Genomic DNA, 18,083 nt, shown 5'->3' on the forward strand with positions numbered 1-18,083 from the left:
TTAGCAGCTCTCTGCAATATCCTCAGTGACAAACACTAGAAGTAGTCAAAGCTATATTTTCAACTTGGCAGCAGCCATAACTGTATTTAGTATTTAATGTCCCTTTAAAAAAAAAAAAAAACTTCTTGTACAAGCCATCTGCACCCCCCAGCTCAGTATGCTTCACCTCTCCTGAGCTTGTGATCTGAATTACTACAACAGCAATGCATCATCAGCCAGGATCCTACAACACATTCGAGCCAGAAGTTAATGCCCCTCAAGGACTTTAATAGTGTTCCTCCATGGACTTAGATGAGTAAATCACCAGAATTAAACAAATTATATATATTTATATTCTTTCTCATGTTTGATCATAAAGCAGTGTTCTCCACAGAAAACATTGCAAGCCAGTGGCTTTTTGAAGTAGCCGGGTGGGGTCAGTGTAATATATTATATCATTTTCTGCTATAAAAAGTTCAACTTAATTGCATAATGTAACAAATGTATTTCATGATAATTTGCAATAAAACTTGCACGTTATTTAAACTGGCTAATTATTAGCTTTATATTGGCTAAAATTTTAGCCGCATGTTCAGTAAAGTCAGCTGGATGGTGCACCCACTAAAAAAAGTTTCTGGAGAGAACTCTGTTAAAGTATATTCAACTTCTTGATATATAGAGAAGCAGGTAGTCCTAACATTTTTAAATTTAAAAACCCATTTTGTATTTTTTTCATATATACATTTCCTCACATAGTGTGTGTGTAATTTTGATTTCACTGTTTTAGGCATTCAGAAATCCTCCTTGTACTTTCATTTAATTAATAATCAGATAAATAATTGCATAGTCAGATTGTTCTAGAATCTGAAAGTAGATATTGGAGATGAAAAGCTGCTCCTTTTTTGAGGTATAAGTAATACCACATTGCTGGAATGTGTAAATCTTAACCCTACTACCTCATATCAGCTAGACTTGTGGTGTGTATGTATATCATACATTTACATACTCCTATTGTATGTGTGTGTACATTTTTTTTTTTTCCTGGTAGTAAACTGCAAAGAAAGCACCATTGTTCATCATACAGAATATCAGTGGAGATAAGTCACAAATAACAAACTGGCTTGATGTTTTTTGAGGTCAGACTCTGTAAATTGCTAGTGGCATCTACACCACAGTAGCGGTATTGTATACCACAACATTTAAGTATAAAGTGTCATTTCTGTGTGGTTATGCAAAGAGATATAAAGAAATAGTTACGTATGTGAAACTTAACTTTCAAAATGTGCATATTAAAATACATAACTGTATTAAATATGTATGTATTAGGGCTGGGCGATATGGGGAAATAAATCATGATTTAATCATTTTTCTTATAAATTACTATAACACCTTAATTTTTCATATTTTTTTTTATTTAAAGGGACAGTGAAGTCCCAAAAAACTTTCATGTTTCAAATAGGGCATGTAATTTTAAACAACTTTCCAATTTACTTTTATCACCAATTTTGCTTTGTTCTCTTTGTATTCTTAGTTGAAAGCTAAACCTAGGAGGTTTATATGCTAATTTCCTAGACCTTGAAGTCCGCCTCTAATCTAAATGCATTTTGATAGTTTTTCACCACTAGAGGGCATTAGTTCACATGTTTCATATAGATAACATTGAGCTCATGCATGTGAATTTACCATGGAGACAGCTCTGATTGGCTAAACTGCAAATGTGTCAAAAGAACTGAAATAAGGGGGGCAGTCTGATGAGCCTTAGATACAAGGTAATTACAGAGGTAAAACGTGTATAATTATAACTGTGTTGGCTATGCAAAACTAGGGAATTGGTAATTAAGGGATTATCTATCTTTTTAAAACAACAATAATTCTGGTGTGGACTGTCCCTTTAACACGGCAAACTTATTAATAAGGGTTGGAAGACCTTTATTTCCCAGTGTAAGAATCATGTTTTTCTTCCTTAATATGAGGAGAGTCCACAGCATCATTCCTTACTGTTGGGAAATACTGGTTCTGGCCACCTTGAGGAGGCAGACACCCCAGCCAAAGGCTTAAATACCCCCCCTACCTTCCTCATATCCCAGTCATTCTTTGCCTTTCTTTACAGGAGGTTGGCAGTGAAGTGTTAGAAGATTCGGAGTAGTTCCTTATGAATGGGACTGGAGTTTTATGTAGTCTTGTCAGCCTCTCAGTGAGAGCATTAACGAATGTTAGAGTCTAGAGCTGCAGGCAGAGTCTTTCTGCAAACGCATCCAGAAACCATCCAGACTACTGTTAACCGCTCCTAAGCAATCAGTGTTAATGAGTTTCACTGCCTCCTTCCATCACTCAAGTCCATGTCAGGAACGATGCTACAAGACTGTCAAACTTGAGAGGCTGTGTTTCTGTTCCATGGCATGGATTCTGGTAAGATAGTTTCATTTTTTTTTTTTTTTTTAACACATATAACGCAAGAAGACAGGGTCACAGTGTGGCTCCTTTTATCCGTATGGAATCAAGGTTTAATATATCTAGAGGGGGATTATTGAACAGTGGGGATTAATCACATACTTTTATTTGATTATGCTGCAACATGTGTGAGATGAGGCTCAGACAGATGTTGGAATGTACAGGGTTTTTTACTTTCGTTTTGGGAGCTGTTCAGCTTGAAAGGCTTGCCGTGCTTTTTTGCTATTATAGCAGGGGCGGTCCTGCATTGCGCACCACGTGAATGGGTGTGGTCACACTTATTTCCTCTTTCCTTGCCGTGCGGTTTTACCGGAGAATAAGCGGTATCTGTTTGGCCTGGGTCATAGGAGTTGGTGAGTGGCCCAGCCTTTGTGGGTTTTTAATGTGCCATTTTTTCTTATTAATCTATAGTCTGCATTGTAAGTGCAAGCTATGGAGGATTCTGATGTGTTAGAGGGTACTCCCTGTTTACCCAAGTCTAATACCTGTCTATATTGTGAGGCCACGGTATACCTGCCCGCTCAACTGTTCCAAATGACTTGATAAAGTAATCATGTCAAAGAAGATTAATATGTTTGTTACCTCTGAGCCATCCACCTCCTGAGGAGTCTGTCCTGTGAGGTGCGCACCCTACAGTCATTTCCTAATACACATGCAGCTTCCCATAGCACTCCTAATCCTCCATCTGAAGGGGGCCTTTTACTGCCAGTCTTTACTGAGCAGTTACAAACTGCAGTGTCTGCAGCCATTAGTGTTTTGCCTCACCCTGCAAGCGAAAGGTCAAATATTGCTATTCTTCCCAAGGGTCATCTACTAGTTTATTACATTTCTGATACAAGATTATCCGATGATGAGGGCGCCTCTGATACTTCAGAGGGTGCTCTTTCTGGGTTGGAATATGCTGCCTCTGAACCTCCAGCTGTGGAGGAACCAGACTTCAGATTTAGGATTGAGCATTTACACTTCCTGTTGATGAAAGTTTTGGCTAAGTTAGAGGTTCCAGAGCCCAAATTGCCTAAAGGAACATTTGATCCCTAAATTAGATAAGGTCTAAGAGGACAGGGTTGTACCACAAACTTTCCCGGTTCCCGTAAAGATGGTGAATATTAAAGGGACAGTATACTGTAAAATAGTTTTTCCCTTAATGTGTTTACAATTGCTTTTCTTCTACTAGATAAGACGAGTCCACTGATTCATTCTTACTTGTGGGATATTATCCTCCTTCTAACAGGAAGGGGAAAGAGCTCCACAGCAGAGCTGTATATATAGCTCCTCCCTTCTCTCCACCCCCAGTCATTCTCTTTGCCTATACTAAGTAATAGGAAGAGGTAAAGTGAAAGAGGTTTTAATATGATAGATTTTATTCTCTTCAAGCAAGACTTTTTTTTTAAATTTAAATGGTACCAGTGAGTGCCATTTTTTTCCCAGGCAGCAGATGGATGAAGATTTCTGCCTGGAGACTGATGATCTTAGCAGTTGTCACTAAGATCCAGAGAAGTTCCCACAGAATGGCTGAGGAGTACTTGAGAAGCTTCAGTGTGGTGAACGTTTTTAATGCTACAAGCATTGAGGTATGTTCAGTCATTTTTTTCTGGAGAGACTGTTATTTTAGAACTGGCTGACATTGTTCCCATAAGGGATGGGGTAAGCAGTAATCCTACATGTGATAGAAGGGGTATTACTGGGACCTGTATGTTATGGGCTGAAAATTGGTTGACACCCAATTCTCCCCAAGTGTCACAACCTTTAATGCCCGCTCAGGCGACGCCTAGTACTTCTAGTGCGTCTAATTCTTTTACCCTGCAAGATATGGCTGCAGTTATGTCTACTACCCTTACAGAGGTATTGTCTAAACTGCCAGGTTTACAGGCTAAGCGCAGCAGGTCAGGTGTTAGAGTAAATGCTGAGCCCTCTGATGCTTTATTGGCCATCTCCGATGTACCCTCAGTGTTCTGATTTGGGGGTGGGGGATTTTGCTGTCTTAGGGAGAGCTTTTAGACTCAGGAAAGATGTTCCCTCAAACACTCAGATGTGACGGCCTTTAAGTTTAAGCTTGAACACCTCCGCTTGTTACTCTGGGAGGTTTTAGCGACTCTGGATGATTGTGACCCTATTGTAATCCCACCAGAGAAATTGTGTAAAATGGATAAATATCTAGAGGTCCCTACTTACACTGTTTTTCCAGTCCCTAGAAGGATTTCGGACATAGTTACTAAGGAATGGGATAGACCAGGCATTCCGTTCTCTCCCCCTCCTACTTTTAACAAAATGTTTCCCATATCTGACACCATTCGGGATTCCTGGCAGACCGTCCCTAAGGTGGAGGGAGCTATTTCTACCCTGGCTAAGCGTACAACTATACCTATTGAGGACAGTTGTGCCTTTAAAGATCCTATGGATAAAAAATTAGAGGGTCTTTTAAATAAATTGTTCATCAGGGTTTTATTCTACAACCTATAGTGTGCATTGTTCCAGTAACTACTGCAGCAGCTTTTTGGTTTGAGGTTCTAGAGGAGTCTCTTATGGTTGAGACCCCATTAGATGATATTTTGGATAGAATTAAGGCTTTCAAGATAGCTAATTCTTTTATTACAGATGCCGCTTTCCAAATGGCTAAATTAGCGGCAAAGAATGCAGGCTTTGTCGTTTTAGCGCGTAGATCGTTATGGCTTAAGTCTTGGTCTGCTGATGTATCATCAAAATCTAAACTTTTAGCTATTCCTTTTAAAGGTAAGACCCTATTCGGGCCTGAACTAAAGGAGATTATTTTCGACATTACTGATGGTAAAGGTCATGCCCTTACTCAGGACAAGACGGTTAAAATGAGGGCCAAACAAAATAATTTTCGTTCCTTTCGAAACTTTAAAGGTGGACCCTCTACTTCCTCCTCCGCCACAAAGCAGGAGGGGAATTTTGCACAATCCAAGTCAGTCTGGAGACCTAACCAGACCTGGAATAAAGGTAAACGGGCCAAGAAGCCCCCTGCTGCTACCAAAACAGCATGAAGGGGCAGCCTCCGATCTGGGACCGGATCTAGTAGGGGGCAGACTTTCTCTCTTCGCTCAGGCTTGGGCAAGGGACATTCAGGATCCCTGGGCATTAGAAATTGTGACCCAGGGGTATCGACTATAGTTCAAGGATTTTCTCCCAAGGGGAAGATTTCATCTGTCACGTTTGTCTGTAGACCAGACAAAAAGAGAGGCGTTCTTACGCTGTGTAGAAGACCTATATACCATGGGTGTAATCTGCCCAGTCCCAAAACTAGAACAGGGACAAGGGTTTTACTCAAATCTGTTTGTGGTTCCCAAAAAAGAGGGAACATTCAGACTGATTTTAGATCTCAAATGCCTAAACAAATTTCTCAGCCCCATCGTTCAAGACCATTCAAACTATTTTACCAATGATCCAGGAGGGTCAATATATGACTACCGTGGACTTAAAGGATGCGTATCTTCACATTCCTATCCACAAAGATCATCACCAGTTTCCCAGGTTCGCCTTCCTGGACAAACACTACCAGTTTGTGGCTCTTTCAAAGGTACTAGGGTCCCTTCTGGCGGTTCTAAGGCCGCGGGGCATAGCAATGGCGCCCTATCTGGACGATATTTTGATTCAGGCGTCAACTTACCAGCTAGCCAAATCTCACACGGACATTGTGTTGGCTTTTCTGAGAACTCACGGGTGGAAGGTGAACATACAAGAGTTCACTAGTTCCACTGACAAGAGTTCCTTCCTTAGGAACTCTGATAGACTCGGTAGCCATAAAAAAAATTCTGACGGAGGTCAGAGTCAAAGATCTTAACTACTTGCCGAGCACTTCAGTCCACTCCTCGGTCATCAGTGGCGCAGTGTATGGAGGTAATCGGATTAATGGTAGCGGCAATGGACATCGTTCCATTTGCTCGCTTACATCTCAGACCACTGCAGCTGTGCATGCTCAGACAGTGGAATGGGGATTATGCGGATTTATCTCCTCAGATAAATCTGGATCTAGAAACCAGCGAGACTCTTCATTGATATTTGTCACAGGATCATCTGTCCCAGGGAATGTGCTTCCGCAGACCAGCATGGGTCATAGTGACGACGGACGCCAGCCTCTTGGGCTGGGGTGCAGCCTGGAATTCCCTGAAGGCTCAGGGTGTTTGGACTCAGGAGGAGTCCCTACTTCCAATCAATATTCTGGAACTGAGAGCAATATTCAACGCGCCTCAGCTGGCCTCGGCCAAATTCATAAGATTCCAGTCGGACAATATCACGATTGTAGCATATATCATTCATCAATGGGGAACAAAGAGTTCTCTAGCGATGATGGAGGTTTCCAAGATAATTCGATGGGCAGAGAATCATTCTTGCCATCTATCAGCAATCTATATCCCAGGAGTAGAGAACTGGGAAGCGGATTTTCTAAGTCGTCAGACTTTTCATCCGGGGGAGTGGGAGCTCCATCCAGAGGTGTTTGCGACATTGATTAGTCAATGGGGCACACTGGAATTGGATCTGATGGCATCTCGTCAGAATGCCAAACTTCCTTGTTACGGGTCCAGATCAAGGGATCCCCAAGCAGTACTGATAGATGCTCTAGCAGTACCTTGGTCGTTCAGCCTGGCTTATGTGTTTCCTCCTTTTCCTCTCCTGCCTCGTCTGATTGCCAGAATCAAACATTAGAGGGCTTCAGTAATCTTGATAGCGCCTGCGTGGCCACGCAGGACTTGGTATGCAGATCTAGTGGAAATGTCATCTCTGCCACCATGGAAACTGCCACTGAGACAGGACCGTCTCATTCAAGGTCCGTTCCAACATCCAAATCTAAATTCTCTGCAGCTGACTGCCTGGAAATTGAACGCTTGATTTTATCCAAGCGGGGTTTCTCGGAGTCGGTCATTGATACCTTGATTCATTCTCAGAAGCCTGTCACTAGGAAAATTTACCATAAGATATGGCGTAAATATCTTTATTGGTGCGAATCCAAGGGCTACTCATGGAGTAGGGTTAGGATTCCTAGGATTTTGTCCTTTCTCCAAGAAGGATTGGAGAAGGTATTATCGGCTAGTTCCTTAAAGGGACAGATTTCTGCTTTGTCAATTTTACTACACAAGCGTCTGGCGGATGTCCCAGACGTGTTTAAACCTTTTGCTCTGCCATGGAGTCTGAATTTAGTTCTAAATGTTTTTCAAGGGGTTCCGTTTGAACCCATGCATTCCATAGATATTAAACTTTAACTTGGAAAGTTTTGTTTTTAGTTGCCATCTCTTCTGCTCGAAGAGTTTCTGTACTTTTCTGCGTTACAATGCGACTCACCTTATCTTATATTCCATTTTGATAAGGTGGTTTTGCGCACTAAACCTGGATTCCTTCCTATGGTTGTTTCAAATAAGAATATTAATCAGGAAAATGTTGTTCCTTCTCTATGTCCTAATCTTTCTAAGATGGAGCGTCTGTTACATAACTTGGACGTGGTTCGTTCCTTGAAGTTTTACTTACAAGCAACCAAGGATTTTCTTCAAACATCTTTATTTGTTAGTTCTGGAAAGCGTAGGGGTCAAAAAGCTTTGGCTACCTCTTTCTTTTTGGCTGAAAAGCATCATCCGTTTGGCATTGGAGACTGCTGGACAGCAGCCTCCTGAAAAAATTACAGCTCATTCTACTAGAGCGGTGGCTTTCACATGGGCTTTTAAAAATGATGCTTCTGTTGAACAGATTTGTAAGGCTGCAACTTGGTCTTCCCTTCATACCTTTTCCAAATTTGACAAATTTGATACTTTTGCTTCTTCTGAGGCTATTTTTGGGAGAAAAGTTCTTCAAGCAGTGGTGCCTTCTGTTTAGGTATCTGTCTTGTTCCTCCCGTTCATCCGTGTTCTGTAGCTTTGTTATTGTATCCCGCAAGTAAGGATGAATCCGTGGACTCGTCGTATCTAGTAGAAGAAAAGAAAATGTATGCTTACCTGATTGATTTCTTCTACGATACGACGAGTCTACGGCCCTCCCTGTCATTTTAGACAGATTATATTTTTGTTTTTTCAAAACTTCAGTCACCTCTGCACCTTTTAGCTTTTCTTTTCTCTTCCTATACCTTCGGTCGAATGACTGGGGGTGGAAAGAAGGGACGAGCTATATATACAGCTCTGCTGTGGTGCTCTTTGCCACTTCCTGTTAGCAGGAGGATAATATCCCACAAGTAAGGATGAATCCGTGGACTCGTCGTATCGTAGAAATCAATTTATCAGGTAAGCATAAAATTCCTTTTTTACCAACTGCAGAGTAAAAAAATGTATAAATTTGAGCTTTTTAAGGTTTATTTGTGTATATTAAAGCTTTTGTTTTTAAGCCACAACCTAATCTAATGGGTTAAGCTTGTAGGTATAATCAGATATTTTTACTGTTTCACATTGTGTACATATACCTGCTTCTTTATCTTATATCTGTCCATAAAACAATCACCAATACTTGGAGAGAACAATGGAAAGTCAATATTTTTTATTACCTTATCTCTGCTATATCCCACTGGCTGTGTTTACAAAGCTTATCTATAGCTTGGACCTGCGGCCACAAACTTTCAGAATAGGTGGGGATACCACATGCTAGATCAACTATTTCAAATGCCAATATAAGGGTAAAGGAGCTACTTGTAAACAATTTAATACACTCCAGCAGGTTTAGTGGGTCATTGGGAAGGAACAAATTAACCAAATGGTTTAAAGGTGAGAACATTTGAGTAAACTGTTTAAGAATGAATGGGAAAAAGGAATTGGTTCTTCATTTTCCCCTTCTTCCTTTAAGAAATTGTTCCCGGTCCCGGACTCTCAATTGGATGGCGCTATCTCCACGCTTGCTAAGTGCACTACTATCCCGCTTGAGGATAGTTAGTTGTTAAGAGCCCATGGATAAGAAGATAGAAACTCAAAGATTTTTCAACATATAGGTTTTTTTTTTGTTTTTTAACTTGTTGTTGCTGGAGCGGCTACCTACTGGTGTGACGCCTCATCTGAGTTGATCGAGGTGGAGGGTCCTCTCGACGTGATCCAGGAGAGAATTAAGGCCCTAAGGGTGGCTAATTATTTTATTTGTGATGCTAATATGCAAATTATTCACCTGAATGCTATGGCTTCAGGTTTTTCTGGTTGACGTCCTGGTCTGTGGACATGACTTCGCAATCCAGTCTTCTTTCCCTCTCCTTTAAGGGATAGATTTGATTTGGTCTAGGCCTGAACTCCATTATCTCCACAGTTACTGGAGGCAAGGGTGCCTTTTTACCACAGGATAAGAACAAGCTTAAGGGACAAGGTCCTAATTTTTGTTCCTCTTATTCTGATAAATCCGAACGTCAGCAGCCCTCTGCAAAGCCCGAGCAATCAAGGGTACTTGGGAGCCGGCTCAGTCCTGGAATAAATCCAAGCAGAGCAAGAAGCCTGTAGAGACAAATTCGGCATGAAGGGGCGGCTCCTGATCCGGTTCTGGATCACGTAGGTAGCAGACTGTGTGGCTCTTCTCGGACCCTTGGTTTTGGGACGTGCAAGACCCGTGGGTCCTGGAGGTCATCGCTCAGGGATACAAGATAGGTTTCAGGTCTCATCCACCCAGAGGCAGATTCCTCCCATCAAACCTGTCTTCTAGGCCAGAAAAGAGAGAAGTCTTTCTGGGGTGTGTGAGGTATCTCTCCCTAGGAGTCATTGTCCCGGTACCTCTTGCAGAAAGAGGTTTGGGATACTTTTCAAACCTTTTTGAGGTCCCAAAGGAGGGCACTTTCCGCCCGATTCTGGACCTAAAGTGCTTAAACAAATTACTATCTGTCACTTCGTTCAAGATGGAGACAATAAGGTCTATCCTTCCCTTAGTTCAGGAAGGACAATTCATGACTACTATAGATCTGAAGGATGCTTACCTTCTCGTTCCAATCCACAAGGAACACTTCAGGTTCCTAAGGTTTACGTTCCTGGACCACCAATTCCAGTTTATTGCACTTCTGTTTGGTCTAGCTACTGCTCCAAGAGGTTTACGAAGGTTCTATGGGCTCTGCTTGCAGTGGCCTGTACCAGAGGTATAGCAGTGGCTCCATACTTGGACAATATTCTGGTTCAAGTACCATCCTGTCTGGCGGAGGACCATTCGAAATCTCCTTTTAATTCTTCGATCTCATGGATGAAAGATAAACTTAGAAAAGAGTTCTTATTCCCAGTACCAGGGTGGAATTCCTGGGTACTATACTAGACTCCATATCCATGAGGATATTCCTTACAGACCAGAGACGTTACAAGCTAGCTTCCGCTTGTCTTGCTCTCCAGACCTCCTTAAGGCCCTCTGTAGCTCGGTGTATGGAGGTGATTGGTCTCATGGTGTCCAGCATGGACATCATTCCTTTTGCCAGATTTCCCTCTCAGACCTCTTCAGCTGTGCATGCTGAGACAGTGGAACGGCAATCTTTTGGATCTGTCTCAACAGATTTCTCTGGACAACCGATCGAGAGAAGCTCTCTCCTGGTGGCTCTGTCCAGATCACCTGTCCCAAGGGACATCCTTCTTGAGACCATCCTGGGAGATTGATTACGGACGCAAAACTACCAGGAAGCTGTTTGGGTTGCCATGAAGGCACAGGGCCTGTAGACTCGAGGAATCCTGCCTCCCGATCATCATTCTGGAACTTTGAGTAATCTTTAATGCTCTGAAGGCTTGGCCTTTTCTGGGTTCGTTCCGGCTTATCAGATTCCAATCAGACAACATAACCTTGGTGGCTTTCATCAACCATCAGGGAGGAACGAGGAGCTCCCTCGCAATGAGGGAAGTATCTCAGATTCTGGAGTGGACTGAGGTCCACAACTGCTTGCTTTCGGCGATCCACATTCCAGGTGTGGACAACTGGGAAGCTGATTTCCTCAGCAGACCATGCTTTCATCCAGGGGAATGGTCTTTCCATCCCGAGGTGTTTACAGAGTTTTGCAACAAATGGGGGACGCCAGAGAGAGATCTCATGGCGTCCAGGCTCAATTCCAAGCTACCCAGATGTGTCGGGTTCCAGGGATCCTCAGGCGGAGCTAATAGATGCTTTAGCAGTGCCTTGGAAGTTCAATCTAATTTACATTTTCTTGCCGTTACCACTTCTTCCTCTTGTAGTGGCCTGCATCAAGCAGGAGCACACATCAGTGATACAGATTGCTCCATCGTGTCCGAAGGATGTGGTTCGCGGACCTGGTGGGGATGTCCTCATCTCTGTGGAGGTTTCCTTGTCGCAGGGATCTGCTGGAACAGGCTCCCTTTGTTCATCAAAATCTATTCTCTGAGGCTGACTGCGTGGAGATTGAACGCTCCTATCCAAGAGAGGTTTCTCTGAGATGGTTATTGACACTTTCATTTAGGCTCGTAATCCTGTTACTCGTCGCATCTCACAAGGTGTGGAGAGCTTACTTATTCTGGTGTGAAGAGCGTGGTTTAGGCTGGCATAAGGTTAAGGCTGCCAAGGTACTTTCCTTTCTCCAGGAGGGTCTGGAGAAGGGCCTTTCTGCCAGTTCCCTGAGGGGACTGATATCGGCCCTTTCTTTTTTTTACTGCACAAGAGGCTCGCAGAGCTCCCTGAAGTGCAATCTTTCATTAAGGCTCTGATTAGGATCAGACCTGTTTTAGATCTAATGCTCCACCTTGGAGTTTGAATCTTAAATTTAATTTCGTGATTCAGATTGAGCATGAAATTTTATGCAAATTTCGAATTTACTCCTATTACATTTTCTTCATTCTCTTGGTATCTTTATTTGAAATGAGAGAACCTGGGTTGTCCTTGCTGATTGGTGGATAAATTCATCCACCAATAAAGTGCTGTCCAGAGTTCTGAAACCAAAAAAAGCTTAGATTCCTTCTTTTTCAAACAATGATAGCAAGAGAACGAAGAAAAATTGATATGAGTAAATTAGAAAGTTGCCTAAAATGGCATGCTCTTTCTGAATTACAAATGAACAAATTTGGGTTCAGTGTCCCTTTAAGTTTCTGCAACGGGCTCCGTGTGAGCCTATGCATTCGGTTGACATTAAATTGTTGCCAAGGAAAGGTTCTTTTTCTATTGGCTATTGCGTTTGCACGCAGAGTTTCTGAGATAGCTGCCTTGCAATGTGAGCCTCCTTATCTGGTGTTCCACACTGATAAGGCTGTCCTACGTAACCGCTTGGGTTTTCTACCTAAGGCAGTGTCTGATCAAAACATCAATCAGGAGATTGTGGTTTCTTCCTTATGACCTAATCCTCCTTCGAAAGGAACGTTTACTTCATAATCTGGATGTGGTTCGCACTTTGAAGTTTTATCTTCAAGCTACTAAGGATTTTAGGCAAACTTCTTCCTTGTTTATCTACTCAGGGAAGCGTAAGGGTCTGAAGGCTTCTTCTGCTTCCTTATCTTTTGGTTGTGGAGTGTTATACGCTTAGCTTACGAGTCAGCGGGACTTAAACCTCCTCACAGGAGTACGGCTCATTCCACTAGAGAGGTGGCTTTCTCTTGGGCCTTTAAGAATGAGGCCTCTATGGATCAGATTTGTAAGGCGACTACCTGGTCCTCTACATACTTTTTCAAAACTCTACAAGTTTGACATTTTTGCTTTGGCCGAAGCAGATTTAGGGAGAAAGGTTTTACATGCTGTAGTGTCCTCAGATTAGGGGCCGCCTATTTTACCCCTCCCATTATCATTCAGTGTCCTCTAGAGCTTGGGGTATAGATTTCCCAACAGTACGGAATGATGCCGTGGACTCCCAACAGTACGGAATGATGCCGTGGACTCTCATATTAAGAAGGAAAACATAAATTATGCTTACCTGAAAATTTCATTTCCTTCTGTATGAGAGTCCACGGCCCCCGCTCGGATGGGCGGACCAAAATTTGTTTTTCTCTTCCGGCACCATTTATACCCTGATATTTCTCCTACTGTTCATTGTTCCCTTGGCAGAATGACAGGGATATGAGGGAAGTAGGGGGAGTATTTAAGCCTTAGGCTGGAGTGTCTTTGCCTCCTGGTGGCCAGGTTCAGTATTTTCCCAACAGTAAGGAATGATGCTGTGGACTCTCCTCATACAGAGGGAAATTAAATTATCAGGTAAGCATGATTTGTTTTTGTTTTTCCTGGCATTCTTCTAGAATTCCTAGGATTTTGCATTTTTTGCAGGATGGTTTTGAATAAGGGCTTATCTCGCAGTTCTTTTCAGGTTTCAGTTCTTCTCCCCCCCCCTCTCTGAAATATTGCTAATCATTCAGATATTCTAATTCCTCCCCCCCCCCCTGCCCAGACTTTGGCTAGAGTTAAAGGGACATTATGGAGTTTACTTTGCATAAATGTTTTGTAGATGATCCATTTTTATAACCTACACAGCTTCTTTTTTTTTTTTTTTTTTTTTTTTTTTATAGTTTTGCTTATTTTCAAATAGCATTGCGCTGATTTTCAGACTCCTAACAGAGTTTTAGAATACTGATGTATTCCTCCTCCAGCTGGCTCCTGTTTGTGTAAAGTCTTTTCATATGCAGAGGAAGGGGTAAGTGTCTGCTATTTTGCTATAGAAACAATATCAGTGGGTGTTCCAGCTGACCTTTTTAACCGTGCTAAACTGGGATCTTCTAAGTAAGTTCTTAAACGGTTTTACACTAGAGTTTTAGATCAGTATCTGCATGTTCTTTATAGTAGCCTCTATTACATGCAGTTAAACGAAAAATTGTGTATACTGTCCCTTTAAGCCTTTTAAACCAATTTGCTCTCATTACTACTTTTTCAACTCTTCATTTTTTTTTATTTTTTTTTTGCATATTTTGGTTTTTGTTAGAGCATTAAAGTATTGCGTTAACGCTACTATTTTCAGACAAACTTCTAGTTTGTGCAATAAAAGAAAAACGTAAATCAGCGCTAATTCACTAATGGATCTCCCGAGAGACTGACTGACTGACCCTGAACAATAGCTTGTTCTATGGTTAGTTACCACCCAAGAAGCAGCCTCTTTTTGCTCAACATGTGCCTTTCACAGAGAAGAACTTTCCTGAAGCATATCAGTCTGATCCTGACTTCACAGTACAGTCCAGACCAGAAATACGGCCTATTGTGGGCCTTGTCAGTGAGGTGCAGCCATATCTCTCTAGGCACACATACATACATACAAATAGTTTGTACGGTTAGCTTAATATAATCAGTTTGTATGAATGACTCAATATAACATCAGGACTAAAAGATAAACAGAATATACATTATACCTTAATTGTAAATGATTTCAATAGATAAATACCTAGTGAATATAAAACAGAACAAAAATATTTGAAAATAGGTTATTAACAAATTCTTTAAACCAAGGAGCCACAAATATATATTCAGAAGATAGTTACCTTCTAGTGAATAAAAACCCCAGTCCAGTGTGATGCCACAAAAAGCCCAGACAAAGGGTAAAGGGTAAGTGTCTATCGATATATCCAGATCAAGATGTTTGACTATAAGCCGATGCTTTCTTTCCTTGGTATTTCCAAAAACCAAAAGACACAGAGCTATGAAGAAATAGTAAGAAAAGTGCAAAAACGGCTTAATAAATTTATTAGGTGAAACAAGTGCAATAACACATAAGCACTTATGTTAAAACAAAGAACATTCGGCATCCATATAAGATCAAATGTCTTAGTTGAAATGTGCATCTGTTCATTGAGTCCGGCTAACAGCCCGACATCCAGAGTCTAATTGGAACGCCAGCCTCAAAACCAGCAGCGTCTGACGTCACGACTGTCACCTGAAGCGTCCCCCAGCAAGCGGGTAATCCTCAATTCAAACAGTTACAGGTCACATCAACTGTATCCCTACGCGTTTCATCCGCTTCCCGGCCGCACTTTTTCAGGGGTATTTGATGAGAACGGATGAATTCCACTGCTTCTGTTTTGAAATTTATACTAAGTTAAACACTGCTCTCTGCTGGACAATAATTAATATAGCAGCCACATACAACAGCTTTATCACTCTTGCTATAAGAAAAATACTCTTAATATATAAATAAAAACATTTAAAATATCAGCCCAAGCAGATGACTATAAAAATACAATAAATAATTCAACATACAGAATAAAAATGTACCTATAAATACATAAATAACAATACATCAGCTATATATTTCAATGTGCATCTACATATAGGCTGCTAACTCCAAGTCAACATTTAAACCTCTGGGATGTAAACATCCAATTTTATAAATCCAGTAGATCTCTTGCTGTCTCAGACCAAGCAGCCTATTATGTACATTAGGAGGGATCCAGTCTGACTCTCACTTTAAGAAAAGAGGGGTTACAATTATGTATTTCACAAAAATGATTAGGAATACTGTTTAATAGTTTTTTCCTTAGCCATTTTAATATATGTGCTCATTAACTCTTTATCTTTCTCTTAGTACGTCCCACATATAACAGGCCACACCCACAAATGAGCAGATATACCACAAAGGTGGAATCACAAGTAGTTCTACATCTAATATCAAATTCTATAGTACCATTACAGTTCTTAAATTTGGGGTATTTATCTATATGACTACACATGCTACACACTGTCTTTCTACAAGCATGTTCCTTTTAAAGCTGTAAGCCAGTTAGATTTATTTATTACTGGTGTAGTATCCAAGTTTGCTTGGTGCCAGTACATTTTTAAGATTTTTCCCTTTCCTAAAAATTACTGGTGGATTTTCATTCAGTTGGGCTCCTATAATAGGGTCTGTTTTTAAGACATTCCAATGTTTTTTTTAAGAATCTCTTTAATCGTTGTTGCCCCTTCATTTTAAGTAGTGATAAAACTAGGGGTATCATCATGATTAAACTTAGGACCTTGCCTTCTATCTCTATTGTTGCGATTGTTCAGGAGACTGTTCCTGTTTATATTTAAAGCTCTAGCTTTTGCTTTCTGTAATACATTTTATATCCTTTTTCATAAAAATAGCTATAGAGGCTACTAGTGGGCACAAACCCAGTTGGATCATGAATGTTGCATACGGGCAATACCTTCAAATGCGAAGAAATTGCACACATGTCTAACTTCCAGAAAGAGGCAGCTGTTTTAGATTAAAAAAAAATGTGAAAAAGGATATAAAATCGATTTATTAGCGAAAGCTACAGCTTTAAATATAAACAGGAACAGTCTCCTGAATAATCACAATAGAGATAGAAGGCAAGGACCTAAGTTTAATCATGATGATACCCCTTGTTGTATCACTAATTATAATGAAGGGGCAACAACGATTAAAGATTCTTAAACATTGGAATGTCTTAAAAGCAGACCCCATTATAGGAGCCCAATTGACTGAAAATCCACCAGCAATTTTTAGGAAAGGGAAAAAATCTTAATGTACTGGCACCAAGCAAACTTAGGGATACTAGACAAGTAATAAATCTTAACTGGCTTACAGCTTTAAAAGGAACATATGCTTGTAGAAAGACAGTGTGTAACGTGTAGTCGTAGATAAATCCCCCAAATTTAAGAACTGGAATGGTACTATATAATTTGATATTAGATGTAGAACTACTTGTGATTCCACCTTTGTGGTATATCTGCTCATTTGTGGGTGTGGCCTGTTATATGTGGGACGTACTAAGAGAAAGATAAAAACAAGAGTTAATGAGCATATATATAATAATAAAATGGCTAAGGAAAAACCTATTAGACACAGTATTTCTAATCATTTTCGTGAAATACATAATTGTAACCCCTCTTCTCTTAAAGTGAGTCAGACTGGATCCATCCTAATGTACATTTTAGATTGCTGGCTCTGAGACAGCAAGAGACCTACTGAATTTATAAAATTGGATGTTTACATCCCAGAGGTTTAAATATTGACTTGGACTTAGCAGCCTATATGTAGATGCACATTGAATTATATAGCTGATGTATTTATGTATTTATAGGTACATTTTTATTCTGTATGTTGAATTTATTTATTGTATTTTTATAGTCCTCTGCTTGGGCTAATATTTTAAATGTTTTTATTTATATATTAAGAATATTTTTTCTTATAGCAAGAGTGATAAAGCTGTTGTATGTGGCTGCTATATTAATTATTGTCCAGCAGAGCGTTGTTTCACTTAAATAAATTTCAAACGGAAGCAGTGGAATTCATCCCTTCTCATCAAATACCCTTGAAAAAGTCTGGCCAGGATCCGGATGAAACGCGTAGGGAATACAGTTGATATGACCTGTAACTGTTTGAATTGAGGATTACCCGCTTGCTGGGCTGTTAGCGGGACTCAATGAATAGATGCACATTTCAACTAAGACATTTGATCTTATATGGATGCCGAAAGTTCTTTGTTTTAACATAAGTGCTTATGTGTTATTGCACTTGTTTCACCTAATAAATGTATTAAGCCGTTTTTGCGCTTTTCTTACAATTTCTTCAAAACTTCTGGTTTCCTTTTTATGACACGATGAGTCCACGGATCATCTTAATTACTAATGGGATATTCACCTCCTGGTCAGCAGGAGGCGGCAAAGAGCACCACAGCAGAGCTGTTAAATAGCTCCTCCCTTCCCTCCCACCCCAGTCATTCTCGTTGCCTACGTTGGTAATAGGAAGTGGTAAAGTGAGGTGTTTAAAAATAATAAACTCTTGATTGAAGATTCTATTCTAAGTGGTACAAGATTATGCTGCTTTGTCCTAGGGTGTAGCCGTAGTCCATATCAGTCTCTTC

The 18,083-nt window shown here is 40.7% G+C and overlaps 1 protein-coding gene across 1 annotated transcript in view; it reads left to right on the top strand.

The window, feature by feature from the left end:
- DSTYK (dual serine/threonine and tyrosine protein kinase) overlaps window positions 1–18,083 on the top strand; it is a gene marked incomplete in the record, with an annotated part of 571,803 nt that overhangs the window by 164,218 nt on the left and 389,502 nt on the right.

Source organism: Bombina bombina, chromosome 3, assembly GCF_027579735.1.
Source record: "Bombina bombina isolate aBomBom1 chromosome 3, aBomBom1.pri, whole genome shotgun sequence".
In the NCBI taxonomy this organism is placed as follows: domain Eukaryota; kingdom Metazoa; phylum Chordata; class Amphibia; order Anura; family Bombinatoridae; genus Bombina; species Bombina bombina.